Here is a 7,158-nt window from a genome sequence, read left to right on the forward strand (position 1 = left end):
TTGCGCTTGCATTCCTAAAGTGTAGAGTGCACATGTCTGACATAATGAGGTAAATGGAAGGAACAACCAGATAAAAGGCAATTAATTTTATGGGGATGTACTAAGTATTAAAGAGGAATCCAAGAAAGGATGAATTGTGTATTTCGGTTACATTCACTTTTGTGTAGGAATCATTTGTAATTGAGGACCTAGGTGTTTTTGCTAATAACGGTTTCCTACTTCCAAATGAAAAGATACACACACACACACACACACACACATATATATATATATATATATATATATATATATATACTATATATATATATATATATATATATATATATATGTATATATATAGTATATATATGTATATATATAGTATATATATGTATATATATAGTATATATATGTGTATATATATATATATATATATATATATATATATATCTATATATATATATATATATATATATATATATATTAAAACTTGTTTTGATTATGTACGTAAGGATTGTGTATTATGGCTGTATTTATTATATAGGTGTTATAGGTGTTTTATATATATATATAATATATATATATATATATATATATATATATATATATATATATATATATATATATATATATATATATATATTAACGTTGAAAATTTTGTGGGGGGGAATTATATGCGTAGTATTTTGATACAAAAGAAGAAGAAATGGAATCAAAGAGAAGCAGAAAACAAGAGAGGATATCTCTTTTAATAGTCGTGTAGTGAAGACAGGACACAGACGAGGACAAGACTTTTTTCTTCTTGAGTTGAAAGAGACTTCCGTTGATTAAGAAGTTGAACGGGTCATATTGACATTGGTTAGGTTACCACTATCAGCACTCTCTTCACGTGTCACAATATCCTTTTTCTAAGTACAGTGCTGTGTACGGCGTGGTCATGCATTTCTTTATGTAGTCTTCAATTCTCTCTCTCTCTCTCTCTCTCCTCTCTCTCTCTCTCTCTCTCTCTCTCTCTCTCTCTCTCTCTCTCTCTCTCTCTCTCTCTCTCTCTCTTAGCATTTTGATTAATGCCTAGCCATTATAATTCCTACAAAGAATGTTGGATTTCTGCATATTTCAGCGTGTGACTAGAATCTGATAAAGGCAATAACAGAATCACTTACATTACAATAATAGCTATAAAAACACCAGTTTATATGTGATGGTGGTGATAGTATATCATCATCATTATCATCATCATCTCCTCCCACGCCTATTGACACAAAGGTCCCCGGCTAGATTTCGCCAGTCCTCTCTATCTTGAGCTTCGAAATCCACACTTCTCCATTCATCATCATCTACTTCACGTTTCATAGTCCTCAGCCATGTAGGCTTGGACCTTCCAACTCTTCTAGTTCCTTGGGGAGGCCAATTGAAATTTTGGTGAACTAATCTCTATTGGGCAGTGCAAAGAGCATCTCCATCTACTCCTCACTAAGATATCTTCCTCATATGGCACTCGAGTAATCTCTCATATAGTTTCATTTCTAATCCTATTCTGCCATTTAACTCCCAATACTCTTCTGAGGGCTTTGCTTTCAAATCTACAAAATCTGTTGGATATTATTTCATTGTTATACCATACAGTAACACCGACCTCACTAAACTGATATATAGCCTGATTTTTATATGTAATTTCAGGCAATTTCATTTCCGAATTTGACTTAACCTAGCAATTGTCTGATTTGTTTTTTTCAATCGTTCATTAAATGATAGTATATAGTTGAACGAAAAATTGAATTATCTCCGTAATGTCAAGTAAAGTAGTAATAAATAAATAATTATGTAACACAAACCTTTCTTAAAACCACATCAATATCATTATTGACAAACAAACTTCATCGTCATCATCCCTACCATAAACAAAGAATAAAAAATCAAGAGGTTTTTCTCGGAAAATTAAATGAGGAAGAAGATTAAACAAACTCTTCTTCTTGAAAGAAGGAAACCCACTCAAAGTAATCACTGCCTTTCTTTATATAATCCTTTTGATTGGTCGACTCGTTCAAGATAATACTAGAAATATGAAACTGTAGAAAAATAAGGGGATGGCAGTGGTAATGATTAATTATTCAATTAACTGTCGTCAAAAAGGGTTAATGAAATTCGAATGACAGAGAAATAATAGATTGAAAATTAATTCAAACATTATGATGAAAATATGGAAGATATTTCAGGAAGTGGTAAATTAGTTTCTTAGTAGGCAAAGGATTATGATAGAAGTAAGATTAAAAATCTTTATAAAGAATACTAGCGAGCAATAAATTATTAATAAGTTAGTAGTTAAAGTATTTAAGGATTCTGATGAAAATTCTGATATACCTCTTTAATGAATTAGTAAGATGTCGAATTTAGAGGAAAGTATTGAACCTTTACTGATGTAAATGAATTTGCGTATAGTCGTACATAAGCTTGAATGTTATTATTGAAATTGAATTAATGTGACAATGAAAATATTAAAGAAAATAATTAGATAAGCATTTCTTATTGTCCATATATGTGATGAATTACTACCAAGTTAGAAAATCATTTTCATAATAAGAATTATAAGAGCGAATGGTTGCATTTAAGGATTCTTTAAACAAGGTAATATCTATTATGAAACTTATTCTTGCAAGGTACGAATCAACGCGAGTTAATTTCCTTATGATAAAAACTTTGATAGATAGTTTAATATTTATTTTCATAAGTCTACAAGCTATTTTTATAACGATATCTTATTTTTGATAGCACCTGATAGGCATCAGTAACAAGTAAAAGAGAGAGACTCGCTTGTGTTCATGTATGTGTAGTAGTATATCACAGTGCACGATAGAGTCATAAATATTGCTTTGTCCCATGTAGCTACACCATCACACAGTAAATGTAAAGTGACATCGTACCTCATGCTGGGAGTGCCACTAATGTCAACCCTTCATATGGCACCATAGGTTACATCTCTCTCTCTCTCTCTCTCTCTCTCTCTCTCTCTCTCTCTCTCTCTCTCTCTCTCTCTCTCTCGCTTTGGGCTTCTCAATCGACGAAGGCCTCCTCGTATATCTGGCACTCGAGGACAACGCAGAAAGTTGGCTCCTTGTCTTAAGTTGAATACCATTTTCACCCCTTTTACGGAAGCCTCCTCTTCTTCGTGCGTCATTTTATCCGTAGTTTTATCATGTGTGATTTTATACCTTGATTTGAACCTCCACTTTTTGTTTCAGGTTAATGGAGATGATATAAAAATTTAAATGCACTATATGTTTTTCATGTTACAAGCAAAAATAATACTGGAATATAGCCAAATGGTTTAGAAGATAACCCCAACTGGAGAGGTATCCATTATGTGTGCTTGTGTTTGCATAGGTAATACGTTCATATGAAGAAGACGACCATGATTAAATATCTAAAATTAATTGCATTTCTACTATTTTGTACTGATACTTTGAAAATAATGAAAATAAACTCACTAAATTCGAGTGACATTATTGATTCTTAATGAATGATTTTTGTTCTAATACCTACCTTTTTTTTTTTGTAAAACACATATGAAAAGTTATTGGAGTACGATGAATAATGCATAAAACTATCCTTAACTAAACTAACATTAACTTTACACTAATGATAACTAAACACACTTGAGAAGTGAGTTACTCGGTCGTAAAAATATAAACTTCCCCGATACTCATTCAGGCGTTCCATCATACCGCTTAACGTTCGCCTGTCATCACCAATTTGTCCAGCATCATCTGTATTAAGTCGTCATTCGACGTCATCGTCTATACTCATGACAAGCGAGAACTGTCATGTGTGATGGGTCCCCCTTTTTATGCCGTATCATAATAATCGTCGTTCTTATCACCTGCAGTTCATTTTCCCCGGCTATTTACTCGTCAGTCACTGACGAAGGATTTTAACGCCTTCAGAAGCGTATCGGCTGGTTGATTGTCTTCATCCCTGTTCTTGAATTTTGTAATATTAATGTTTCTTATTAGTTTTATTGTTATGGTTTGGAATATGTTATTTTATTTTTTTAATTTATCACTGACTTTGCTTGCAAATGTATTATTTATCATATTTGGCTTTTGAGATGCGACTCATGAAAATTTTTGTTTTCCTCCTCATATTTTTAATAATACTTCTAACACCGTTAAAAAATTATTTATTTGATGTTTAAAGTTGTTTTTATTCTAGTGGATATAATACTTATGGGATAAAAGTAAAATAGTAGAATATGAAGCGCATGTAACTTCCTTTGAAGTGATTGGAGAATAGCGGATGCAGTGGCATCAGCACAGACAACGTTTGCTGGCTGCGGCATGTTCTAACAAAATCGAAAGGATACATCCTGGTTTAAGGAACCCTACTTAACATGAGTTATTACGCCGTGCCTTTTACTTACCATTAATGGGGGTCATCTCCCTCCAATGCAGCCCCCCTTTTATGACGCCCAGTCCTAACCTAGCAGAGAAACATTATTGGTAATGTACTTACAAAACCTTTGCTTACATTTCGCATCGCGAGTAATAGATCAGGTAGGATAATTTTGTGGAGGTTTTAGGACTAAACTTTTCGCAGGATAAATCTTATCGCGACATATGGATCGCGTACGCCATTTTCCAGTGAATCCAAAATTAACCCCCCCCCCCCTGCAGTGTCCCTCACATTTGTCAGTGAGGTAGGGAGGCTGGTCCCACATCGAAACACTGATTCTCATCCCCTTACCATCAATGTCTACTTGCATATCCTGCTTGCCAGGTGCGTCCATGCTTCCACCCATCTATCCATCAAGTCATAACTCCATTTTCATTCATCATCTTCTCTTTCTGATTCAGGAAAGGCGGTCCATGCGAAAGGCTTCAAGCGACAACCCTTCTTCTGCTATCCGTTGTCCGACTATTATCCAATGGGTGGTTGACCGATGAGAAGTTGTTGTTGATGTAATGGCCGGTGGTTTTGGTTCGTGGTTTTAAGGATTTCTATTTTAATTTTCTAATGCTTTATTAAAAAACACCATAGGCATTAGTACGCGTACATTAAGAGTTAATAGAAAATTAGAAATAAAGGTACTTCAGAGCTATCAGTCAATTAAGAGACAATAATTTCTTGTTAAGTTCGCTAATCTTCATACTCATTGTTTGTAACTATGGATATTTTTTTTTTATTTATGCACAGTAGTGAAACTAGAAATTAAACTATGAGAGATTACTCGAGTGCCTTCTGTGGATGAGATCATGGTAAGGGGTAGATGGAAATGGTTTGTGCATGCTCTTTGCACTCCCCAAGAGAGATCAGTTCACCAAATTGTCCACTGGGATCCACGAGGCACTAGAAGAATTGGAAGACCCAGGACTACATGGCTGAGGACTGTGAAACGTGAAGTAGATGATGAATGGGGAAGTATTGATTTAAAAGCTGAAGATAAGACACGATTGGCGAAATCTAACCGAGGCTCTTTGGGTTAATAGGCGTAGGAGGCGATGATGATGATGATGACGACACAGTAATCAAGATTGATAATTTCTGGTAACGAAAATAGCCCCCTTCTTCCACTTGGCTAATCTCGTTCTGTGACAAGTACAAAACTAAGTGCATAAAATTACTGTTGAAATTACATTTGCTCGACTTCTCTCGTTTCATACTTAATCATAATACCAACACAAAGAAGAACAGAAATGATTCATATCAAAAGCCTCTCTGATAACCTTCAAAGCAGCAAAAGGCAAAACCAATTTCTTTTCTTTCCTCATGCCAATCATCTCTCTTGATCTCCATTGTGCCTCTTTATGACATTGCTCTTGTCTGATAAGGCAGACTGTAAATTAAGATAAACGATAATTGAATTCAGACTTCGTAGCATGTTCATTTATTTACCTCAAAGTCTTGAGCACGACCACGAAACATTTTTCTCCCTTCGGCGTGAAAATTCCACTCGTCAGAAGTTTGTTCTGGAAACAAGTTTCCACTGGAAAGGAAGAGATCTCCAGGGTTTGCGTGTTGTCTTGTTAAAGGCTAGAAGAAGTAGGATCCTTTTCAGAGATGGGAAGAATAAGATTAAAATGCGCCCCTTCTCGGTTAATGCATCGCTTTTTTTATTATTATTAGTTTGTTGTGTAATGTTGAGTTCTGCATATTAATTATTTTCTGGCCGGATAGTGTAGCGTACAAACCAGAGTAGATCGTATGACCATAACGTTTTCAAATGTTATTAATGGTGCATATGAATGTAAACTGAGATATTTAACTGAGAAAGGAAGGGAAGTCAGAAATTTCACGCATACAATGACAATTTTGTGTTGGTTAATAATTTTAAAGTTTGATATCATGATGCGATTGATTGATTGAAATATCTCACGGATTCCTCCTAGTCGGTAAAATTGTACATTGGGGTAAGACTTATTAATTAAATACGTATGTATAAGGACTTGTGAGTGTATGGATTAAGCTGTCATATCTTTTTCTAATGTCATTCGAGTATCGTGTATACTCCTAATCCAAGATCCAATGTATATCTTTTATATTAATACTATTTTACGTAACCCGTCAAAAATGACGGCCAAATATATAGATAGATAAGCACACACACGCATCCCCTCTTAGCAAGTTATGACTACTCCCTCTCCCCCTACACAGGGTCGGGGAGACACTGAATTTATAGGTCTGACAATACCACTTTGCGTGACCGGAAATATTATATATATATATATATATATATATATATATATATATATATATATATGTATATATATATAATATGATATACATATATGTATATGTGTATATATATATATATATATATATATATATATATAGATATATATATATATATATATATATATATATATATATATATATATATATATATATATGAAGACACTTGCTCTTATTATATATGGGAGTTACTTGTTTTTATTATATTCTTATAGAAAATATATGAAAGCATTTAAGTATTACGATTTCATGTAAAACAAACACACACACACACATATATACATATATATATATATATATATATATATATATATATATATGTGTGTGTGTGTGTGTGTTTGTGTGTGTGTGAGTGAGTGATATAAGGTACTTGCTTTCATCTGAAATGAAAATGGTTGCTTCTCCGTAACTATTAAAGTAGTGTCCGTTAATTTTCAATACACCTCTGTGAAA

The sequence above is a fragment of the Palaemon carinicauda genome, chromosome 9 (assembly GCF_036898095.1).
Source record: "Palaemon carinicauda isolate YSFRI2023 chromosome 9, ASM3689809v2, whole genome shotgun sequence".
Classification (NCBI taxonomy): Eukaryota; Metazoa; Arthropoda; class Malacostraca; order Decapoda; family Palaemonidae; genus Palaemon; species Palaemon carinicauda.